At 38.6% G+C, this 24,538-nt stretch overlaps 1 protein-coding gene across 3 annotated transcripts in view; it reads right to left on the bottom strand.

Annotated features, from left to right (window-relative positions):
- SLC16A12 (solute carrier family 16 member 12) overlaps positions 1–15,028 on the bottom strand; it is a 105,793-nt gene extending 90,765 nt beyond the window's left edge. For 2 of the 3 annotated variants that reach the window (XM_043980893.1, XM_043980895.1), the window contains exon 1: positions 14,810–15,028. The gene's annotated coding sequence lies outside the window, so the exon portion shown is untranslated. Of the gene's footprint in view, positions 1–14,507; positions 14,583–14,809 lie in introns of all 3 variants that reach the window. The other variant, XM_043980894.1, reaches the window with a different exon arrangement.
- Positions 15,029–24,538: the final 9,510 nt, after the last annotated feature.

Raw genomic sequence — 24,538 nt, 5'->3', positions numbered from 1 at the left:
ATTATACTTCTTCCTTCTTTCTTCTCCCACTGCAATCCACTTTTTTATTCCTTAATTTTATTTCATTTTTTTATATCATTCCAATATAGTTAAGTTAAACCCATGACCTCTGTCTTTGTATATTTCTTCTAACTTCCCTAATAATGATAAGGTTCTTAGGAGTTATAAATATCACCTTTGCATATAGAAATGTAAACAGTTTAATCTTACTTAATCCTTTATTATTTATCTTTCCTGTTTACTTTTTTATGCTTCCTTTGAGCCTTGTATTTTAAAGTCAGACTTTCTTTTTAGCTCAATATCATCAGAAATGCTTGAAGGACCTAAATTTCATTAAACAGTCATTTTTTACTGAAAGGATTATACTCAGTTTTGCTGGATAGGTGCTTCTTTGTTGCAATCATACCTCCTTTGCCCTCCAGAATATCATATCCCAAGCCCTCCAGTCCTTTACTATAGAAGCTGCTTAATCTTGGGTTATCCTGACTGTGGAATTGTTTCTTTCTGGTGCTTGTAATATTTTCTCCTTGTCTTGGGAGCTTTGGAATTTGGCTATAATATTCCTAGGATCTTTCATTTTGGGGATCTGTTTAAGGAGGTGGTTGGTGGATTCTTTCCCTTTTCTTTTACCTTCTGATTCTAGGGTATCAAGGCACTTTTCCTTGATAAATTCTTGAAAGATGATGTCTAGTTGCTCCTTTTTATCATGGTTTTCAGGTAGTCTAGTAATTTATAAGTTATCCCTCCTTTAACTATTTTCTAGGTCAGTTGTCCTTCCAATGAGAGAGTTCACATTTTCTTCTATTTTTTTCCATTCTTTTGTTTTGGTTCTGTTTCTTGATGTCTCATGGAGTCATTACCTTCCACTTGTCCAATTCTAATTTTTATGGAATTATTTTCTTTACTGAGCTTTTGTATCTCCTTTTCAACTTGGCCAATTCTACTTTTTAAGAAGTTTATTTCTGCTGTGAATTTTTATACATCTTTTTTTCCATTTAGTTATTTCTACTTGTTAAGGAGTCCTCTACAGTGAATTTTTGTACCGCTTTTACCTTTTTTACTGTTTTGTCCAAGTATTATTTTCTTCAGTAATTTTTTGTACCTCCTTTACCAAATTGTTGACTCTTTTTTCATGGTTTTCTTGCATCATACACATCCTTCCTATTTTTCCTCTATTTTTCTTATATGGCTTTTAAAATCATTCTTGAGCTCTTCCAAGGGTTTTGGGGTATGGGGGCTTGGTATGTTTTGATCTTCCCTGTCACCAGAGATATATTCACATTTTTCTTTGAGGTTTTTCATGTACCTGCATTGATTTTGTTGTCTTCTGAGATTGTGTTTTGATCTTCCCTGTCACCAGAGTAACTTTCTATAGTCAAGTTCTTTTTTTTTTGTCTTTTGTCCATTTTTAGTCTATTTCTTGACTTTTAACTGTATGTTAAAATATACCTCTGTTCCTTGGGTGGAGAAGCACTGTCCTAAGCTTTGGGCCTTTCTTGCTGATGCTCTTGGAGCTAGTTCTGGTGGTCTGTAAGCTTTCAGTTCTTTCAAGGTAGTATGATCTAAGGAGAGGTATGGTCACTGCTCTTCTGGCTTGTGCTGTGATCTGTGAGTGACCATAAGCACCCTTTACCACCCTGGAGTTATGTTCAGGGTTTCTGCTTCTGCTATTGCTCTTCTTTGCCCTAGGACTGTGGCCTAGAACCACAACAGAATACTGCTCCCAGTGCCAGCAAAAGGTTTCCTGTACTCTCTTGCTAACCAGTTTCTGACCCCCTTAAAAACTGTGGGCTGAGAGCTCTATAAGTCACCAGTGCTACCAATTCAGTCACTCCCCAGGCCTGCTGCTGGCTTGCTGGGGTAGAGCATGTGATGGCATGGCCATTGGACTTCAGTCCACTCATACCCCAGTAAGACAGATGTTAACTGCCAACCTTCTAAGTTGTCTTGTGCTGGAAAAGTGTTTCATGCTGATATTTTGTTGGTTGTGCTGCTCCAAAATTCATTTTGAGGCATCATTCTAAACTTGTTTTGGAAGGAAATTTGAGAGAGCTCAGGCAAGTCCCTGCCTTCACTCTGCCATCTTGGTTCTCTGCCCCTTATTCTATGTGAATTTAGGAAAGGCAATTAAACTCTCAATGCCCATTTTCCTCACCCATAAAATGAGGCAACTGGACTAAATGATTTCTAAGTTTATTTTCAGGTTTGATATCCTACAATCAATCCAGTGTCATTTTATAAAATAAGATAATTTACCCACTTAGTGTAGCCCACCATCCCAAGTTACAACAAAGTCAGTCTAATTGTTTAAGCTATAAAAACCCAGACAACACATTTTTCATGGACATATACAAGGAAAGACACAAAGCCACTAATGGAAGATTTTCTTCCCCCAGAAAACTCTTAAAGGCACAGTTTGGGGCCCTAAAAAAGGGGGCAACATGGAGACAGAATACTGGACTTGAGTCAGGAAGATCTGAGTTCCAGTTCTGCCTCTGACACATTAGCTGTGTGATCATGGACAAATTATCTAACTTTTTTTTAATGCCAGTCAGCTCTCTAAGACTACATCATCTGAGGTGAAAGGGGATAATCAGGATAAGCTAGAGTAAGAAAATGACCAAGGAAAAAAATTGTAGATTATATATCTGTCAAGAGAAAAATAATAGTTCACCATTTACAAAATCATGACAATAAATATTTATTAAATGCCTACTACATACCAGGTACTGTATTAAGCACTGGGAAGAAAAAAGAAAAGCAACGACATAGTCCCTGTCCTAAAGAAGCTCCCATTCTAATGGGGAAAACAACATTTGAACATCCCTACAATTAATCCAGGGCCGGTGCTCTATCCACTGCACCACCTAGGTGCCCCCTAAAAGCATAACATTTAATCATTCAGATGAGCTTGAATGATGTCCCTATTCTGTTATATTTGGAAAATACATGCTATCATCATTGGAATAGAAGAGGCATTAGGAATCGTTATGGAGAAGTACTGGTTCATGGGAAATACAGAAGCTTTATTCTTGATGTTTAAAACAAGTGAAGATGCTTCAAAACAGAAGCTAGCTATTCTCATCTTTTAGCAAACCAGATATTTCATCACCACCAGTGGATGGTGTGTAAAGTAGAGACCCTATTGCTCTACCCCAAAATGTAGCATAAAGTGCTATGCTGTCTTGATTTCTTTTGTGCTCCAAGAGGACATGGTGATGGGCTAGTTCCTGCCTTGGCCTTTCCTCCCCAGAGACCTATGAAATCATATATGACTTTAAAATTATGTGATTCTGCATTTTCCAGAATAACATAGAATGTACATCCTACATGATGAGCCTCACATATAATATAACTGCTTTTTCATTCACTCCCTGATTCTTATTCAGATATGGATTGGAGTAGATGGCCCTTAAGATCCTCTTCAAATTCTGAAATTCTGTGGTTCTTTTATTGTGCTATGAACTAATTTTCTCTTTCCTATCTCGTTAGGGAAAATGCCATGTCAAGCTTATTCAAGTGGAGATGTTTGGATGGAAGTTTCAGATCATCTGTCTCTACTCAAATAGTTTGTGAGAGCCTCGTCATTGGGAGGCCAAGGTCATGGTGGGAGGTAAATCCCTTCATGGGCAATTGGTGTCTCCCATATGTGAGATTCCATATTTCAGAAGGACTTCACAATAAAGATAATAATTTGTCTCAAAAAAATGTCTAGTGGGCAGACTCAAACCCAGAATTCAAAGAGGAAATGAGAAAATGGGATACTTGGTTCTGAAAATGGAAAACAACATTTCTGGTCTCCTGTGACACAGTTAACTTCAGAGGCTGATGATACTGCTCTGTGCCAAACTGAAGTCTTCTGCACCTCTCCCATGACCCACACCACCCACATGGATTGTGACAAAACTACACAGCTGGAAGCCTGATGATGTTCAGCAGTCCATTTCAAGACCAGCAGAGTCTTATACCACACCATTGCATGGGAAAAGGAAAAAAGAAAACTTCATTAAAGTGCATTTTTACTTCCCGGAGTCCCAATTAAGAACTTGCTGATGGATCCAATGAGTCTGGCTTCAGAGCTGTTGTTTTGTCAAACTGCAGTTCAAACAAAAGCTATCAAATAAAACTGGAGATGGTTAGCTAGTCTTTGGTAATACACTGGGCTGACTACTAAACAATTTATAGCTGTAAGGTAGATGCTGGTTTCTGTATTTTGTAAATTAATTGAACCCATGATGGTGTACTCATGATCTTCTGGGTACCACCTCTATATAGTATGGCCATGGTCTATGGTCAGTCTGACTATTCCAATTAATTTAAATCTTCAGCTACACAGAGAATCATGTATTTGGAAGGGCCTTTATTTGTCATTTAGTCCAACTTCTTCATTTCGAAGATGATGAAGCTGAGGCCCAGAGAGGTTGAGAGACTTTCCCAGGGTCATACTGGAAGTAAGTGACAGATTTGAACTCAGGTCCTCTGATTGTGAATTCAGCACTTGTACCATTATAAACATGAAGCTACTGCCATACACTCAATTTTGTGTGGTGGTGGCAGGGAGGGAATTGAAAATACCAGAAACCATTAGCACCAATTGCATTTTAATTTTTTGGGGGGGCAATGGGGGTTAAGTGACTTGCCCAGGGTCACACAGCTAGTAAGTGTCAAGTTTCTGAGGCCGGATTTGAACTCAGGTACTCCTGAATCCAGGGCCGGTGCTTTATCCACTACACCACCTAGCTGCCCCACCAATTGCATTTTAACAGAGCCATAATTGACGCAAAGTAAACAGAGCTTTGCCCTAGAACACAAATTTGAAGACAGAGTTCTACAATGGGAAACTTTTCCTCCCCAGGGGATTTTCCCCCTCTATGAGACAATTACCTGAGGGCCTTAGAGCTTAAATTTTTCTACCTGCTTATGTGACCCTTCTCTTTAGTCCAGTTCTACCCCCCCCCCAGGTTCTGTCCATTCAGTTCCCTTCTCTTAGGTCTCCCTTTCCCTAAACTTCAGCAGGGGTATGAGACACTTTGTGCCCATGGTCTCATTGTCTTCTGAACCCTGCACTGCCATTCTCTCCCTCCCAGCCTCCACCGCATCTTTGCTGGACTCTCATCTGAACCACTGCCTTCTCTACTCTCCATCCCATTACTCACTAAACTATTTTTGTCCCAGGACAAAAGACTATTTGTAATGGCTCTGGGTTGTACCATGTAGATTTTGCCACTGTTACTCCCGCCTGCAGAAATTCTAAGTTAAATATCTTCTACCTCTGTTACTCCATAGTTTTTCCCACCTTGGGTGAAAATTAATATGAAAATTGAAGCATCACACACAAATAACTAAAGCAGAATTAAAGGTAGAATGGAAGAAGAAATCATTTGTATGACCCAATCCCATCATATGGCCTATCTTTTTGCTGTTAAATAAGACCACACTAAGTCTGCCATAGTTCTTGGCATCATGTTACCTTTCCTACATAAGCATGAGATCACTATCTACCATCAGTTATTCTATGTTTTTCTAACCATAAGGTTGAATTTGTTTGATCCACTCACACTGTTACTAGGTCATGCCATTGACCATATTACTAAAATATCCAGCCAAGCAAAAAGGGGCAGTTTATGGTAGAAAAAATTTGGAAAGTTAACTCTTGAGTATAGAGTAAGGTATTTATACCCTAAGCCTCATGTGAACTACTCCACTCTCTAACAACTGAAAAAACCAGTCACAATTGATGAGCTTTTCCTACATGAAAAAAATAAAACTGATTTTATGTGGATTTGAAACAAATAAAAAATTGCTCCTGAAACAAATAGCTCTATCTGGCTGAACATCCTTAGGCTACCAATGATGTCAAAACTTGATAGACAGTTGACTGCTAAAATCTCCCCTTACTATCCCTGCTACATAGAAAAGTAGTCCTTTTGTTTTATGCTAGATATGGAATTTCTAAAGAGTAATCTTCATGGAAAAGCTTTCTCTGTTAGTTTCCATGCCCTGGACTGTGCCCTTCCTAGCTCCTATGAGAGCTGTGTTAAGAAAAAAAATGTGTGGGAAAAGTATTTCTCATCAAATCTCAATGTGGATGTATAATAATAACTAGGAATAATTATGAGTTCTATCAACCAAGGTTATAATATGTATTTTAAAATTAAAACAATTTGAAAGAGTATAGGCCAATAAGAATACTGATTTTGTACAAAAAAAAATTAAAGCATGGTGAGAAAAATGCTAAAGGAAACAGTGCAAGAGAAAATTTTTCCGTATAAAAATTGATCAGAGAAAAACAATATTCAGGGTAAGAGAGAGGCTACAACATCAATCAGACAAAACACTGAAGATCATAATCCAATGACCACATACATGGTTGATCTGATTTGGTTATAACACTATCAAAATTCCAAGATTATTAAACTCAATAAATGTTTGTTGAGCACCTACTATGTGCAAGGCTAAGCAGTAGGAATACGAAGAATTCCTGTCCTCAAGGAGTTGCCATTCTATTGAGGGATACAAAATGTACACAGATAAGTAATGAAAAATATTTGTAGAAGGGAAAAATCTAGTAACCAAGGGAAATGCTGAAAGGTCCCATGTAGGAGGGCTGGGGGCTAGGGGTAACCTGATAAGGGTAACCTGAGTTGTCTTTGAAAAGACAGAAAAGTGTCCAATAGACAATTGCATATGTAAAATGGGTAGTTTGGCTGGGCTATACGGTATGTGAGAGGGATAAATAATGGAACACTATATGTATTTTGGGGGTTTTTTCCAAATGAAAGTCAGGCAAGAAAACCAAAATCCAAACGTATCAACCAGATTGAGTCTATCAGTCACATAGGTATGCCACTTAAATCATATTTCTTTCCCATGAAAAAACCAAATAAAAAGTCAAAAAAATTTAAATTTCTCTCTTTTTAAAAGCATATGCTAGGGGCAGCTAGGTGGCACAGTGGATAGAGCACCAGCCCTGGATTCAGAAGGACCTAAGTTCAATTCTGGCCTCAGACACTTAACACTTACTAGCTGTGTGACCCTAGGCAAGTCACTTAACCCCAATTGCCTCACACACAAAAAAATTTAAATTAAAAAATTTTAAAAAGCATATGCTAGCAGAGGCCCAAGCACCAAATAATGACATTTTTTTTACTCTAACAATTCACAATCTGACCTTAGCTACCTTGTCAGATTTGACCGATTGTTACTGCCCTTGCTAAACTTCTGATTCCAGTCAAACCTGCCTAGTAGATGTTCCCAAAGTGCATCTCCTACCATGGTGCATCTTCCAGGCTGTCCCTTGTGCCAGAATTGCATTGAGTCCCTCCTCATTTCTACCTCTTGGAATGTTTATCTTCCTCCCTATTCCCAATCCTAGTGCCATGTCCCACAGGCATCCCCGTCCAAGCCTAATTGTTAGAGCTCTTTCTCTCCTCAAATTATTACATATGTATTTGTCTGCATATTGCACTTCTCCCAACATGATTTAAGTTCCTTGAAGGCAACGACTACTCATCAATTTTGTCTTTACATGTATAGCACCTAGTACTGTGCCTTAACATGTAGTAAGTACTTAATTAATGTTTGCTGACCAAATGAATGAATGAACTAAATAAGACCATAAAGATAAAAACTGATAAAGATGTGGAGATGTTATAATCACTGATGGTAGAGAGACTTATAGTGATAAAATCAGAAACTTACCTAAAGTATTGAATGCTTGTAATTTTTGTCGTTGGTCAGTCATTTTTGGTCATGTCTGACTCTTCATGATCACATTTGGGGTTTTCTTGGCAAATAAACTGGAATGGTTTGCCACTTCCTTCTCCAGCTCATTTTATAGATGAGGAAACTTGGGCAAACAGAGTAAAGTGACTTGGCCAGGATCACACAACTATTAAGTGTCTGAGGCCAGATTTGAACCCAGTAAGATGAATCTTCCTGACTCCAAGCCTGGCACTCTACCCACTGTATGATCAAGCAGCTCAGGATGCTTGTACAATTGAATGCAAATGGTTTTAAATGCTTTTAAAATATCTTGGAGAATTCTAGGAGTCAAGGTTAATGTTTTTCTTTAAAAGCAGAAAGTTTGACCACTTGATCAATGTGAGGAAATATAGGAAGAACAAGGACAAACTAATATGACAACAACCAAATGGTTAAAGATTAAAAAAAGAAGGAAACATCAACTAATTTGGTTATGGGTTGACACATACCGTATCTATGTGATGTCAATTGATCATATAATTGAAGTGATACCAAAATGCAAATTAACTGACTCTTCTAACTGGTTTGACTAGATAAAATGTTTTAACATTATATAAGCATGACAGCCATTAGTTGAGTAAAAAAATAATCTCTCAAATTAGTGAGTTGTCTGAATTTTTCACATCTTCCCTTGATTATAGGTGAAAAGTGAAAAAAAAAATCAAACATCATTGCAATTCCATTCAACAAACACTTGTTAAAACTGTGTGCCAGATTTCATTGAATATGTTTTTTATTTATGTATGTATTTTTATTTGAATTTTTCAAATTCAAATATTTATTCAATCAATGAGTCCTTTCCAAGTATCCAGATTTGAGTGTTTCACAGTAGTACAATTATAATGATCAACTGAAAGGTAAGAGTAGGGGGAAATTATTCATTTAGCTTATTTGATTGTTTTCCCCACTGAACTGACTGAAGTTATGCCTTCATAGCACCACTCAGTCTAACTTATTAGAAAAATCAAATCACTATGATATAATCAAATAGCTCATTTAGCTTGATTTTTCCCACTAAATCAACTAAATTTATGCCTATACAGCACCATTCAGTCAAGTCGATTAAAAAAATAGTCATTATGTAATCAAATAGCTCTATTACTTGATCAGTTTTCTACTTTTCAACTGGTTTGATATCAGGCTGAGCTAAGTTTTTTTTTCTTTCTTTTTTTTTTTTTTTTTGTTTTTTTTTTAGTGAGGCAATTGGGGTTAAGTGACTTGCCCAGGGTCACACAGATAGTAAGTGTTAAGTGTCTGAGGCCAGATTTGAACTCAGGTCCTCCTGAATCCAGGGCCGGTGCTTTATCCACTGCAGCACCTAGCCACCCCTGAGCTAAGTTTTGATGCTACACAGTCTTATAGTAAATTTATCCCACACTTGAACTCAGGCTCTGTTCAATATGGTACCAGTAATTTCTTTCATTCTGACCATCTAATGACAACTGATATGCACTTGCTGGATTGACTAGTCTTTGAAAACTGGTAGAAGCCATTGACTTCTTCTTTTTAAAAGGATTTACCTTTTTTTAAAAGCATCTCCTAGTATGTCCTCTGGTCTGTTTATTTTTGAAGCCACAGCTTCAAAGAGATGAAATTACTAAATCAAATGATTCAATTGGTCTGGAATGGGGTCACTCATGCAGCTGTGTGTTTTCTCAGGCAAATCAGTTCACCTACCCTGCCCTGGAGATTGATAAAAACCACCAATTGGAACCAGAGCTTATGTGCAACAAATAGGTAGGTATGCTTTCAACTGTTTTGTGGCTGGAATGTAGTACAGGAGTTAGAAAATAGTAACACCTAAAAATGCTTAGAAGGAACTTAAAATATATTAGATTCTAAGGTCAGTAGTTACCATATTGAAATATTCAATATGATTTCATGGTGATTTGAGGATATATGTATTACTCTTCAGAATTATGATTTTAAAGTTATGGGTTCTTATCTTTTATACATTCAATATAGTGATTGTTATTACTCCATGGGTACTCATAAATATTGAGCACTCTCATACCTCCTGGTCTTCATGAGGATTGGAGGGGTAGATGACTAATTCACAAGAACATCAAAACATTGACTTAAACCCATTTAAATGAGCCTACATTGACACCAATGGATTTGGAGTTAGGATCTTGGCCAGAGGTATGATCAGACACATCTATTCATTATATTTGCCTACATATTACTTGAAGGGAGGGGTGTTAGAGAAGTGGTATATAACATGTACATAGAAAAGTAAAGAAGGCAATTAGAGATAACAACTGAAGAGATGGAAATTTTTATCCCTTTTTGTTGTTGTTTAATCATCTTAGTCATGTTTCTTTGTCACCCCATTTGGGATTTTCTTGGCAAAGACACTGGAGTAGTTTGTTATTTTCTTCACTTCATTTCACAAATGAAGAAGTAAGGCAAACAAGGTTAAGTCCCTAGGGTCTAGTAAGTGTCTGAGGCCAGATTTGAACTCAGGAAGAGGAGTCTTCCTGACTACAAACCTAGTGTTCTTCCACTGTGTCACCTAGCTCCCCGCCTTTATCCCTTTACCACAGCTTTATCACCAATATGTAGCAAGCTGCAGCAATTCATTGAAGTATAAGCCTGGATGGTGGGGAAAATTCCTGATAAAGAAGAAGCATAAAGGGAGAAAAGACTCATCTCTCCTGCATGCATAGGCAACTGGGCAAGTGATCTCTTGAGTAGGATTCAACAGATAGTAGTAATTTATGATGAGATAGTGAAAAGCCTGGGAGTCAAGAGAAACAATACTTAATATCTGTGTCCTCAGAGGAATTTATTTTATTCCTATCAGCCTCAGTTTCTTCATAGAAAATAGAGGCAATAATACCTACAGTGCCTATCTATCTATTTATCTATATCATCCATCCCCTAAGGTCATTGTGAAGATGAAGTGAAGTAATACGTGTGAGTGTGCATTAAATGCTTTAGAAACCTTAAGCACAATATAAAATGTCAGCTACTATCATTATTGGTATTTCCAAGAGTTTCATGTTATGTCCAAGTCTCCTAGTTTTCATCTATTCACAGTCATGCAGAATGCTGAACAGACATCCAAACAGAGCTTCTGGTTTCCCTTGATGCAAACCATAGTAAAAGACAGACTGAAGGAAGGTATTCCTGAATCATCCAGTCTCTTTATGACTGAATTAAGTTTTCTGAATTAAACAACTAAACTACTTTTAAGAGTGAGTTTTAAGTATATAAAATTAAAATGTATAAATTATATGAAATATAATGCCACTAAAACTGAACTGAGCTAGTTTTAGCAGATTTTCAGAAGTACTTTACAATAGGATTTAGGACCCAGTTTCCACAACTATAAAATAAAGAGTTTTGACTGGAATGGCTATCTAAAAATTCTTTTTTCTCTAAGTCCTGGGACCCTAGACTTCAAACTCGTATTAAATACAAGGACAAAGTGCTTGGCTAAAGGTAAAGAATGCATCAACATTCCACTAGACTGGACTAAATACCTTTTTTTGGCTGAAGGTGACTGAAAAACAGCCAAGCATATTTTGATAATCCTTTATTTTTTAAAAAAAATGCAATAAACATGTCTCAGCTTGCATGCCAGGCCATTTTTGAAACACGCAATTTTAACTAAAAGTTACTGAGAAATGCTAAAGTTAGGAGTATCTAATTAGAAAATAATTACTAATAGACCCACCAATAAAATAACAGTGACAACCTAGGTCTAAGGTTAAAGGGATAAATAGAAGGAAATGCAGAAATCAAAGCAAATACAAACTGGAAAACAGCTTTGTAACTAATGGTTATTTCAACTAATGGATATTTGAAATGGATATTTCAAACTAATAAATTTATAATATGAATAACCAACTATGAAACTGACATGACAAAACATTGTGGAAAGAATACTTCTCCCACATTTCATTAAATTCTACCTTACTAACTGACTAATTCTGCTTTACCAACTGGTTCTATTCTAAAGGAAATGTTATTTCATTGACTCTGCATGAACTGCATAAAACAATCCAATGATAAAATTAACCACTACAAAGTATGTTGGGTTTCATTTGGTTTTTGGTATTATTATTTCATTTTTACAGGGTACTCAATGGCATGGAAACTCCCTCCAATGATGCAGATCATTATTATCAGTATTTCAACCTTCATAAAGGAAGATTGTAGAGCAGTACATAAGGAACTAACCCTGGAAATCTTCTATCCCACCTCTGATACATGACTTTATGTAGATCATCTAAGATCATCATCTTTAAGACTGTAAGTCACAGAACAGTTGCTGATTTACATTAGTAGAGGAAATTTCTTATACCATTGTAATAATAAGACCAGATGGCTCTCTCCTCCCACTCTACCCCAAAAGGCATAAAAAGGATCACATATGAATTAAGGGTATGAATGGAAATTTTTTCTCAATAATGTTAGGCAGAAGGATGGACTAGATGCTTTCTAAGGTCCTTGTCAACTTTGAAATTGTAAGATTTTATGTTTTGGCTACAAATAGAAAAGTACTATGTAATAGCAAGAGCATTGGGCAAGGAACTTAGTTTTCCTAAATTCTAGAACCAGTTTTGTCGCAATTTATTTATGTGATTAAAGCAGTATAGTAGAAAGAAGCTTAGATTTGGAGTCAGAGGAAGTGGCTTCAAATCTTACCTAAGCTACTTACTATCTGAGGCTTTGGGTAAATTATCAGTCTATCTGGACCTGTTTTCTCATCTGTAAAATAAGGGATTAGACTAAATTATGTCTAAAGTCACTTCTAGCTCTTTATCTTATAAGCCTATGAACTGTGATTTTTGGAAATTTGCTTCTCCTCTTTGAAACTCAATTTCTTTATCCACAAAAATAAGGGAATTTGGTTAGGTGAACTCCAGGTACCTTACTAACAACTCTAAAAAAACTAAACACATTCCTCAATTGATTATGAACAGGCAGTTCTCAAATGAAGAAATCCAACCTAGCTATAGCCATATGAAAAAAAAATGCTCCAAAATCACTAATAATTTGAAATTAAAGCAACTTTGAAGTTTTAGCTCACACCTATCAGATTGGCAGAATTGATGGAAAAAAGGGTAATGACAAATGTTGGAGGAGCTGTGGGAAAACAGGCACTACTAATGTGAATTGGTCCTGTCATTAAGCAAATAGGAACTATGTTCCAAAAGTTCCTAACCTATGTAAAGATACCCTTTGACCCAGAAATACCACTACTAGGACCATACCCTAAGGACATCAAAGAAAGTGTGGAAATATGTTTTAAATGTTTATAGTAACTTTTTGTAGTGGCAAAGAATTGATGTACCCTGATGGCAACCTATGGTCAACTGTGACTACTTCAAGTGAAGAAGCAATTTCTGGCACGAGAGGTGGTTGTGGTTGTTGTGGTTGTTGTTGATTCAGTATCTGACTTTTTGTGACTCCATATGGGGTTTTCTTGGCAAAGATACTGGAGTGGGTTGCCATTTCAAAAATTTCTCCAGCTCATTTTACAGACAAGGAACTGAAGCAAACCGGGTTAATTGACTTGCTAGGGGTCATACAGCTATTAAGTGTCTGAGGCCAGATTTGAACAGAGGAAAGTGAGTCTTCCCGACCGTAGGCCAGGCACTCTATCGACTGTACCTCCTAGTTTTGTGACTCAAGTTATAAAGAATTATTTAAGTTTAAATTTCAGAATTGTGAAAATCAGAGCCTAACAAAAAACAAACCCATCTGCCAGTACTTAAGGAAACGGTGTGCCCTACATGACCTACTGCAAAAATAATTCATGCATCCATGCACGAGTTTATTTAACAAAAACTAAGTCAGCTACACACAAGATCTATGCCAGGCGCTGGGGGACTGGGGAGGGGAGATGGTTACATAAGACAGTTCTTGCCTTCATCGAGCTTACATTCTAATCACAGAGTTAAGACACAAAAACAGTTTCCATAATATACAATAGTGTATGATATATTCATCTAAAAATTGCAACACCAAGTACCATATAAGACCTGAGAAGCAATGTCATTTGTTACCAAGGTAGCAGCATCTTAGTTATAGCCCTTCTGAACAAAACGAAAACATCTTGGGTCAGCGTCCTATAGCAGTTGCTGTCCATTGAATTAAGCTTCATCAAGGAATCGTGAAACCTTCCAACGTTTAAAAGTTTTCATTTAGCTCCATTACTTCATATCACAAACGAAAAAGTAACTCTAGTGACAAAAGACACAACTACAAAAAGAAAAATACCCAGAGGAAATGAGATGCTCATTTGGAAGGATGGGGAGATCAACAAGGATCTTCAAGCCCAGGCTAAGTATAGGAGCCCAGTGAGAATCCAGAGGAGTCAGCCAAGGAGGGTGCCTGTCCTTCCCGACTTCGGGAATCTCTGCTAGCAGAGTCCTATTTGGTCTGATTTCTAGTGAAAGCGGGCACGGATTCCTCCTTCAGTATACAATACCGTGCTGGCAGAAATCTAGGTCAATGGGAAGCCAACGGTCCTATCCACCTTCTCGCTGCGCTTTTTTCTGGGAAGTGCAACTTGGCTACGAGGCTGGAGCCGAGTCCCGCAGCCAGAACGAGGAAAGACCCGCGCCTGAGACCCAGGACCCGTCTCTGTCTGCCTCCTGGTGGGCCAAGCCGCCGGACAGCTGCCAGAGAAAGCTGACCCTGACGGCGGCCGCCTGTCCTCCCCTCCCGGAACCAGGGTCCCCTCTTTCTCCAAATGCCCCGCGCACCCATCACCCGCAGCGGGTTACCTGATCCACCTAGTCTTTGAAAGTCTTCCGCTTTCCTTCTCCCAGCTGAGCAGCAGCCGAGCCCCAGCCTGAATCCTTCTCAGGGGAGGAAGTAAAGTAGAAGTTGGATTCACTTTTCCCTCTTCTCGGATCAACCAAGGTGCTTAGAGATCTCCTTGTGGCTAGCCCCCTACCTGGGAACCTGATCTCAGAGAATCCTCCGTCCTCCGCCACCATCCCCACCTAAATGGACCTTCGAGCCCTCCAACCTCTCCTCAAAGGACCTCAACTCCTACCCCGTCCCAGCCTTGGGGCCCCCTCACCTCGCAGGGGCAGCTGCAGCTTCGGGGCACTTGTAGCTGGATCCGGACATACCCCCAGCTCCGCTCCTGCAGCGCCTAGTCCCTACCCTCCTGGCCCCAGGCTTACTCAGCGCTTCCGAGGGAAGGGGGAGGAGGGCAGGAGGGGGGAGGGGAGGGGGCCGGCAAGGGGGGAATGGGAGCAGTGACACTGGGAGTCCGCGGCCGCAAAGAAGGACCGCAGCTGCAGCTGCCTGCAGTTGAGCTCTGGCCAGTGGCCGCGGAGGAGTCCCTGAGAAATCCTGGCTCCTCGATCCCTAGGGATCGAATTACACAGAGCAGCTCCGCTCTCCGAGCTCCCCACACTTTTCATTTGGGCTGGGGGTGGGGTCCTCTGGGATTTCGGAGGAGTTCTATACTTCTGAGTAGATGGGGGTGGCGGAGAGAGAAAGGGTATTTAGGTCATACAATGGAACTGACCACCACAGGTAAGTGGAGTTCCGTGTTTCGTCAGCCCAGCAGAAATTAACCCACCGAGAGAAGAGCAGCCACCAGGAGCAGCCCCATCAAATCTGCTAATCAGGCATTCTTGGGCAAGGCTAGCCCATGGCTAGCTAGGATCCTCGAGCTAGAACTGGAAGGGGCCACAGGGCCCATCTAGGGCGACCCCCTAATTTTACAGATGAGGAGCCATTTGAAATACTGAAGAATTTAATAAGAACAAACACAAAATATGTAAAGTGCTCTTAGTGCTTCCCTCAGCTGCTAGTGTCTTTCCTCCAAAATTATTTTATCCAGTTCTATACATTTTGTGTGTGTAAATATGTACTATGTATGTATATATGTAAGTTTACGGTTATATACGTGTCGATAGACACGCATATGCATGTGTGTGCTAGATATATCTTTATCTATATATTCTGCATGTAAGTTGTAATCCCCCTGAGTTCAAGAACTATTTTGTTTTTGTCTTAGTATCCCCAGCAGGAAGGGGCCTGGCCCACAAGAGGTGCTTACTAAATGCTTGCCCTCTACTTAACATCTGTTTAATTCACATAACTGAAGGAAAGAGATCCTTTTCTTTTTTATTACAGGAAAGATGTGACTATTGACTTCCCCATTTTACAGATGAGGAAAGTGAGGTGCCCATATGTCATGGAGCTCGAGCCAGTTAACAGGACTTAAAAACAGACTCAAAATCTTGAAGAGAGAGTTGTTTGAGGTCACAGGGCAGAACACCCTGTCCTTTGAGCTTGGGCAGCTCCTTTTAGTTTGTTATATGTATGTACCTTTCTGAGAGAACAACCTCTTGACAAACACCACTTCTGGGTTTAATAAACAAACTGATAACATTTTTTTTTTTTAGTGAGGCAATTGGGGTTAAGTGACTTGCCCGGGGTCACACAGCTAGTAAGTGTTAAGTGTCTGAGGCCAGATCTGAACTCAGGTACTCCTGACTCCAGGGCCCGTGCTTTATCCACTGCTCCACCTAGCTGCCCCCAAACTGATAATTTTTTTATTTTTCTTTGAAAATTGGAGTTTGGAGAATGAAATGAAAGGACAGTGTATGCTTGTTTCTATGACAAATTATGGTAGTTGAAATGAGACTAATTAGTAAAATCATTCATCCCCTCCTCCACCTCTTTCCCCACCCCTCCCTCCCCAGCCAGACTCCCTCCTGGCTTTTGTCATCTTGTTCTCCTAGATAGACTCTGGGGTCTCCAGGCTGCTAAATTATAAATGTCAAAGACATGTCTTCTGGGCTATGCCTAGGGCTAGTTTTATGTGATGATTAACTAACTGCTGTCTGAAACCCCGGGATTTAACAAATATTGTTTGATGGAGGCTTCATTAAACCATTCTAAATGAGCCTATAAATTGAGAGGCCGGACATGAGTCATGATATGCCCCTAAGAGATGTTCTTGAGAATTAGCTTCTGAGACATTTCCTTTGCAGCTAAATGTTTTTCTTTGTTAAACACTTTTAAAGTAGCAAAAGGCCACTTTGCTGTCAGGTAAATATTTGTCCATCATAATCATGTTTGACAACTGGCTCCTTTAAAAATAATTTAAGGAAAAAAACAAGAAAACTGATTAGATTTTCCACTTGTTTTGGAGATGCTACCCAAGTAGAATGCTTTGGCTCTTGCATAAGACAATTCATTGATTATTTAAAAAATTAGACATTTGACTTCTGTTTGTATGATTCTTCTAGAATAGCTCTTGGCACCCTGATAGTGACCATGCTTCAGATCTCCCTTGTCATCAGTTGCATCCTACCTCCAAACCCCTCCACTCTCACCATCCCTGGTGTTCTTTCTGTGGGTGAGTAGAAAGAAAAAAGCGATTCCTTCTCACCTAGAGGGTGGGAAATGGAAAGGGGGAAGAAAGGATGCTTCTGTGGAGAAAGGTAGAAGAGAAAGTCCCTTTAAATCCAGAAATAGGACAGAGAAAAGGATTCACTTCTAGATACTGGAGTTACAGCAGAGGGATATTTCTCTACCTTCCTGATTTCCCAGTTGGAATCCAGGACAGGGGCAGCTAAGTGGAACAATAAATAGAATGTAGGACCTGGAGTCAGGAAGACCCAGGTTCAAATCCTGCCTCAATCTCATAGTATATTTGTACATATATAGATATATATGTACACACATGTATATATATGTTTATATATGTTGTATATATGTGTATATATGTGTGTATATGACTTTGGACAAATCACTTAATTTCTCTGTACTCCATCTATAAAATGGGGGTAATAATGGCACCAACCTTTCTAGGTCGTTGCAAGGATCAATTGAATAAAATGGATAATTATGATTACATTAAATTTTAAAAGTCTTATACAAATAAAACAAATGTACCCAAGATCAGAAAGAAAGCAGACAATTGGGGTGGGGGAGAGAAGTTTATAGTCTCAGATAAAGGATTCATGTCTCAAACATACAAAGAACTTTGTAAAATCTGTAAGAATATGAGTCATTCCTCAATTGATATATGGTCAAAGGATATGAACAGGCAATTTTTAGAAAAAGAAATCAAAACAATTTGTAGTCCCATGAACAAATGCTCTAAATCATTATTGAATAGCAAAATGAAGATTAAAAGAACCTTGAAATAGCATTTTACACCTATGCAATTGGCTAAAATAATTGAAGGGGAATGCAACAGATGTTGGGATATTAATTCATTGTGGAATTGTAGACTGATCCATTTTGGATCAGCAACCATTTTGGAGAGCAATCTGGAATTATGCCCAAAGAGTTATTAAACTGCCTATACTCTTTGACCCAGCCATACCACTAGTAGGTCTATTTCCAAAGACAACTAAGAAAAACAGAACAGAAACTATGTGTTCTAAAATACTTATAGCAGCTCTCTTTGTGGTGGCAAAAAACTGGAAATTGTGTGGAGATGCCTATTAATTGAGGAACGGCTGAACAACTTGTAGTGTGTGATCTTGATGGAATACTACTGTCATATAAGAAATTATTAACTTAATGATCTTAGAAAAACATGGATAGACTTGCACACAATAATGAAGTGAAATGAGCAGAACCAAGAGAACACTGCATACAGCAACAGCAGTATTGTTTTAAGAATAACTTTGAGGGGCAGCTAGGTGGCACAGTGGATAAAGCACTGGCCTTGGATTTAGGAGGACCTGAGTTCAAATCCAGCCTCAGACATTTGACACTTACTAGCTGTGTGAACCTGGGCAAGTCACTTAACCCTCATTGCCCTGAAAAAAAAAAGACAAAATAATAACTTTGGGCAAATATGTCATTTTGACTATTATAAATACCCAAATGAACTACAAAGGACCTATAAAAGAGGATGCTTTCTTCATCCAGAGGAAATACCTGATAAATACAAGTATGTATAGAATGAGTAAATATATATGTGGGTATATATATATATATTTGTGTCTAATTGTAGCTATCTCTAGGGTGGGGGTGGAAGGGAAAAAAGAAAAAGGAAAAACAAATTTACATGATAACTTTATTATATATTTTTAAAGAATAGCAAGTTGTACATAATAGATTTGCAGTTTCACATGAAATAATCATTCTTTATCATACTAGGTTATGAAAATGCTTATTTTATTCCATAAATTAAAAATAAATATATATTTTAAAAGGATCAAATGAGCTAACACATGTAAAGTGCTCTGTAACCCTTAAAGCATTATGTCAAAGATGGCTATGACTATTCTCTCAAAGAAATAATATCAGAATTTCAGAGTGAGAAGGAACCTTTAGAAAGCACGTAATCTATACCATACATGACCAAGAATCCCTTCAATGTAAGAGCTCTAGTTGATGATCTCCAGTGAGGGAAAGATCTATTATGTAAATTCTAGAACTAGCAATGTCACAGTTCATCCACAGGATGGGTAAAAAAGGACAAAAGAATCATAGAAATAAGATTCTGCTGGTTAATCTGGGATCCTGACCACCAATTATAGTGACATTTCTGTATTTTAATACATTCCAGCCCCAACATTACTGGCTTACAAACCCGCTTTACAAAACCAAATTAGTTGCAAATAGTTGATTATCTTTCCTGGATCCACAATATATTTGATTAAACCTCTACCTGCTATATAGCCTACAAGAACTGTAACTAAAAATCACATTGTACCACCATTTAATGGAATTATTTTTCAAAAGAATTTCTCAGAAATTTGACACCTTCAAGTACATTCATTATGAATGAATCGTTTGTCCCTGAAGCTGCTCAAAGAAGGATATGTGTTGAACTCAACACCAAAAGAAACAAAGGAATTGACTCCAGATGAATAACAGCTGGGGTATTTTATTCCAGTCTACAATACACTGAGTCTGAAAATGTAGCATTGGGCAAGTAGTCTAAATGACTTTTAAAATGTATTATCTTGTTTTACCTGTGTGGGTAAACAATCTGTCCTACTTACATGGGCTCACCCCCACCCCTTGCACAAAGCATAGTCCCCATCCAAGTCTGAGAAAAGAAAAGAAGGAGGGAAGGAAGGAAGGAGGGAAGGAAGGAAGGAAGGAGGGAGGGACGGAAGGAAGGAAGGAAGGAAGGAAGGAAGGAAGGAAGGAAGGAAGGAAGGAAGGAAGGAAGGAAGGAAGGAAGGAAGGAAGGAAGGGAGGAAGGAAGGAAGGAAGGAAGGAAGGAAGGAAGGAAGGAAGGAAGGAAGGAAGGAAGGAAGGAAGGAAGGAAGGAAGGAAGGAAGGAAGGAAGGAAGGGAGGAAGAAAAAGTTCATCATCATGTTTGATGAAGGTTTGAGAGGTTTCACATACTTAAGTCTGAGTAAAATGAAAATAAGTGGCAGTATCTTCCAAGCAGTGGATTAAGGAAACAATTACACAAGAAAATCATAGGTTATATTCTTCCTGGTTCACTATAGAACATGTATTTCAAATCAAATGACTTTTCAAATAGCCAATTTCTTAAAAATCCCCCCTTTGCTTCTATACTACTAAATTTTCTGCCTCTCTTAAATCCAATTCATGCTTAAGTCAAGACATCACCCTTGTGATGTCATTGGTCCTCTTTGAGAATGAAGGATGAACAATAACAACAAACTGAAATGGGGGTACATGGGCTGTTCAGGCAGGACTAGCACCTTTGGTATGAGGACTTGCTGAGTCCTTTTCAAGGGCAGCTCATTCACTTTTGGTGTCCATCTGCTTCAATAAACTCTCTCACCTGTGGCTCCAAGAAGCTGTAGCTTACACAGCAGGCACACCCCAGTTAAACTTCTCGGTACACAGGGCTAAACCAGGTTGAGGATAACTGATAAAGATCTCAAACTGTAGGTAAGTGAAGGGAATGTCTACCCCAAGCATGTGAAGACTTCCACTGGCAAAATGGGCAGGTGAGAACAACTTGCTCCAACGGTCATGAAGGTGACTGAAGCAGGTACTGTAGAGTGTTAGTATTTGGCCAGACATCAAAGACACCAAGGTCACCCACTGTATCCCAAGCTATCACCAGTCATCTTGACTTTTGTCTTGCCACTGGACTTTAATGACTCTGGAAGAGAGAATCAGTAAAGGAAGGCCTCTGCCTCACTTAAATCCAATTCATGCCTAAGCCAAGATATGACCCGATGATCTCACTGGTCCTCTTAAAAAATGAGGAAAGATGAACAACAACAAAATTATGGTAATATATTGCCTCTAGGAGAAGCTAGGTGGCTCAGTGGATAAAGCACTGGCCCTGGATTCAGGAGGACCTGAGTTCAAATCCAGCCTCAGACACTTGATACTTACTAGCTGTGTGACCCTGGGCAAGTCACATAACCCCAACTGCCTCACCAAAAAAAAAAAAAAAAAAAAGATTGCCTCTAGCACTGCTCTATTTCCTTCTTTAGCACTTTATCTTCACTCTCCTGACCTCTCTCTCACTCTCTGATTTCTCTTTTATCTTTCCCTCATCTTTCTTTCTCCCTCTAATTTTTCTGTCTCCAATCTCTCTTCCTTGCAGAATTCAGTCATTCTAACAATTTCAGGTATCACTTTTATGTTACTAATGACTCTCTAATCTCTCTCTCTCATTCTAACTCCTCATCCCAATTCCTGTATCTTGACCTATGCCCTAGTAATTTCTATTTAAATAGTCCCATGTCATCTAAAACAACATGACCAAGACTGAAGCCAGTATCTTCCCAATAAAATCGCTTTCCTCTGGCTGCATTCTATTAAATGCATCACCATTTATGGATCAGTGGAATAGATTAGAAACACAGTGTATGGTAGTATAAGCATAGTATTCTAATATTTGACAAACCCAAACTTCTGATGTTGTTGTTTTTGTTTGGGTTTTTTTGCAGGGCAATGAGGGTTAAGTGACATGCCCAGGGTCACACAGCTAGTAAGTGTCAAGTGTCTGTGGCCAGATATGAACTCAGGTCCACCTGAATCCAGGGCCGGTGCTTTATCCACTGTGCCACCTAGTTGCCCCCTAGACCCAAGTTTTTGAGACAAGAACTCACTATTTGACAAAAACAAAAACAAAAACAAAAAAACCAACTGTTGGGTAAAGTGGAAAACAGTATGGCAGAAACTAGGTATAGACCAACATCTTACACTGTATACTAAGATAAGGTCAAAACTGGTACAGGTTTTAGACACAAATGTTGATACCATAAACAAATTAGGAGATCAAGAAATAGTTTACCTTTCTGATCTATGAAGAAGGGAAGAATTTACGACCAAACTGGAGATAGATCGCATTACAAGATATGAAATAGTTCATTTTGATTATATTAAATTTAAAAAGTTTTGCACAGACAAAACAAACGCAACCAAGATTAGAAAGAAAGCAGAAAGCTGGGGAGGGGGGGGGAATGGGGAGGTGTGGAATTCTATAGCAAATGTCTCTGATAAAGGCCTCATTTCTCAGATATGTAGAGAACTGTCAAATGTAGAGTCAAATTTATAAGAATAAAAGTCATTCCCCAATTGATAAATGGTCAAAGGATATGAAGAGGCAGTTTTCAGATGGAGAAATCAAAGCTTTCCATAGTCATGAAAAAATGCTCTAAATCACTATTTATTGGAGAAATACAAATTAAAACAACTCTGAGGTAACATCACACACCAATCAGATTGGCTAATATGATAGAAAAGGAAAATAATAAATGTTGGAGGGGATGTGGGAAAATTGGAACACTAATGCACTGTTGGTAGAATTGTGAAATGATCCAACTGTTTTGGAGAGCCATTTGGAGCCATGCCTAAAGGACTATAAAACTGTGCTAATCCTTTGATCCAGCAATACCACTAGTAAGACTGTATCACAAAGATCAAAAAAGGGGGAGAAAGAACCTGTTTGAAGAAAAAATGTTTATAGCAGCTCTGTTTCTGGTGGTAGCAAAGTATTGGAAATTAAGGGGTTGCCCTTCAATTGGGGACTGGCTGAACAAGTTGTGGTATATAATTGGAATAGAATAATATTTTGCTATAAGAAATGATGAAGGGGCAGCTAGATGGTGTAGTGGATAAAGCACCGGCCCTGGATTCAGGAGGACCTGAGTTCAAATCTGACCTCAGACACTTCACACTTATTAGCGGTGTGACCCTGGACAAGTCACTTAACCCCCATTGCCCCTCAAAAAAGAAAGAAAGAAAGAAATGATGAGCAGAATGATTTCAGAAAAACCTAGAAAGACTTACATGAACTAAAGAAAAGTGAGCAAAAGCAGAACATTGTACACTGTAACACTAATATTATATGATGATAAATTGTGAATGACTTAGCTATTCTAAGCAATACAGTGATCCAAGACAATTCCAAAGGATACCTGATGAAAAATGCTATCCATGTCTAGAAAAAGAACTGATAAAGTCTGATTGTATATCAAAGCATACTATTTTTCACATTATTTTTATAGGATTTTGGGGTCTGTTTTCTTTTACAACATGAGTAATAGGGAAATATGTTTTGCATGATTGCTCATGTATAACCTATATCAAATTGCTTATTGTCTCAGGGAGATGTTGAGGGCAGGGGAAAGAGGGAAGGAGAAAATTTGGAAATCAATTTTTTAAGATGTTAAAAATTATTTTTACATATAATTGGGGAAAAAACCAAAATATTATTCAAAAAAAGGCATCACCATTTTTCCAGTCCTCTGGGCTAGAAACTTTGAAGTCATCCTTGACTCATTTCATTCCTTCATCCTTGACTCTTTCTATTTGACATATTTCTAATATCCTTGCCTTTCTCGTCCCTTGCCACCACAGCTCTTTCAGTTAAGGCTCTCATCACCTTATATCTGACTTACTTTGATGGCCAATTAATTAACTGACTTTCTTGACTCCCAGCTCCCTCTCTTCCAATCCATTCTGCACAGTGTTGACAGACTAATGTTTCTTACCCTGCTTTCATCAGGTCACCCCTTTGTTTAAAGACAAAGGCTGTCTGCTTCTTAGCACATAAATTCCTCTTCCAGGCCATAAAGAATCCCCATGATGTTGCTTCCTATTTCTCACTCTTCCTCCCCACCTCCACCTCCAACCCCACCCACAACATGTGTCCTCTCCTCCAGTGAAAGCAGGTAACTCATTCCCTTTTTAATTTAGCATGGTCATTCCCAATTATATACCTTTGCTCAAAACCTTCTCCCCTTCCAGAAGTTCCCTTCCCTCCTTCCTCTATCTAAATCATACCTGTCCTGGGAAGCTCATCTCACATTGTTTCTCTTCCATAAATCCTGCCTCTCCACTATTCTAGCTCCCCCTTTCTTTAATGAGGAGCTGTGATCTCTACCACACAATTTATCATTTAATTACTTGCAGTTCTATAAGATTTTCTAATTTTTTGTGTATGAAAACCTTGCCTTCTCATGCATATTGATAGAAAGAAATATCAGAGGGGGCAGCTAGGTGGCGCAGTGGATAAAGCACCGGCCCTGGATTCAGGAGGACCTGAGTTCAAATCCGACCTCAGACACTTGACACTTGCTAGCTGTGTGACCCTGGGCAAGTCACTTAACCCCCATTGCCCCACAAAAAAAGAAAAAAAAGGAAAGAAAAGAAATATCAGAACCAGAGGAAAGATTAGGAGAGTTGGACATCAAACCAAGTACATCAGATGGCATGATATAATAGAATTAATACTGAACTTGGAGTCGGTACTCCCAGGTTGGAAGTCTTGTCTCTGACATTCATTTGTTACATCACCTTGCTCAAGTCAATTAATATCTCAGACACTAATTTTCTTCATGTCTTACAAGATGGTTGTGAGGATTAATTGAT

Source organism: Dromiciops gliroides, chromosome 2 (assembly GCF_019393635.1).
Source record: "Dromiciops gliroides isolate mDroGli1 chromosome 2, mDroGli1.pri, whole genome shotgun sequence".
Classification (NCBI taxonomy): domain Eukaryota; kingdom Metazoa; phylum Chordata; class Mammalia; order Microbiotheria; family Microbiotheriidae; genus Dromiciops; species Dromiciops gliroides.
Note: the sequence above shows the minus strand (reverse complement) of the source record. Positions and strands in the feature narration are given on the sequence as shown.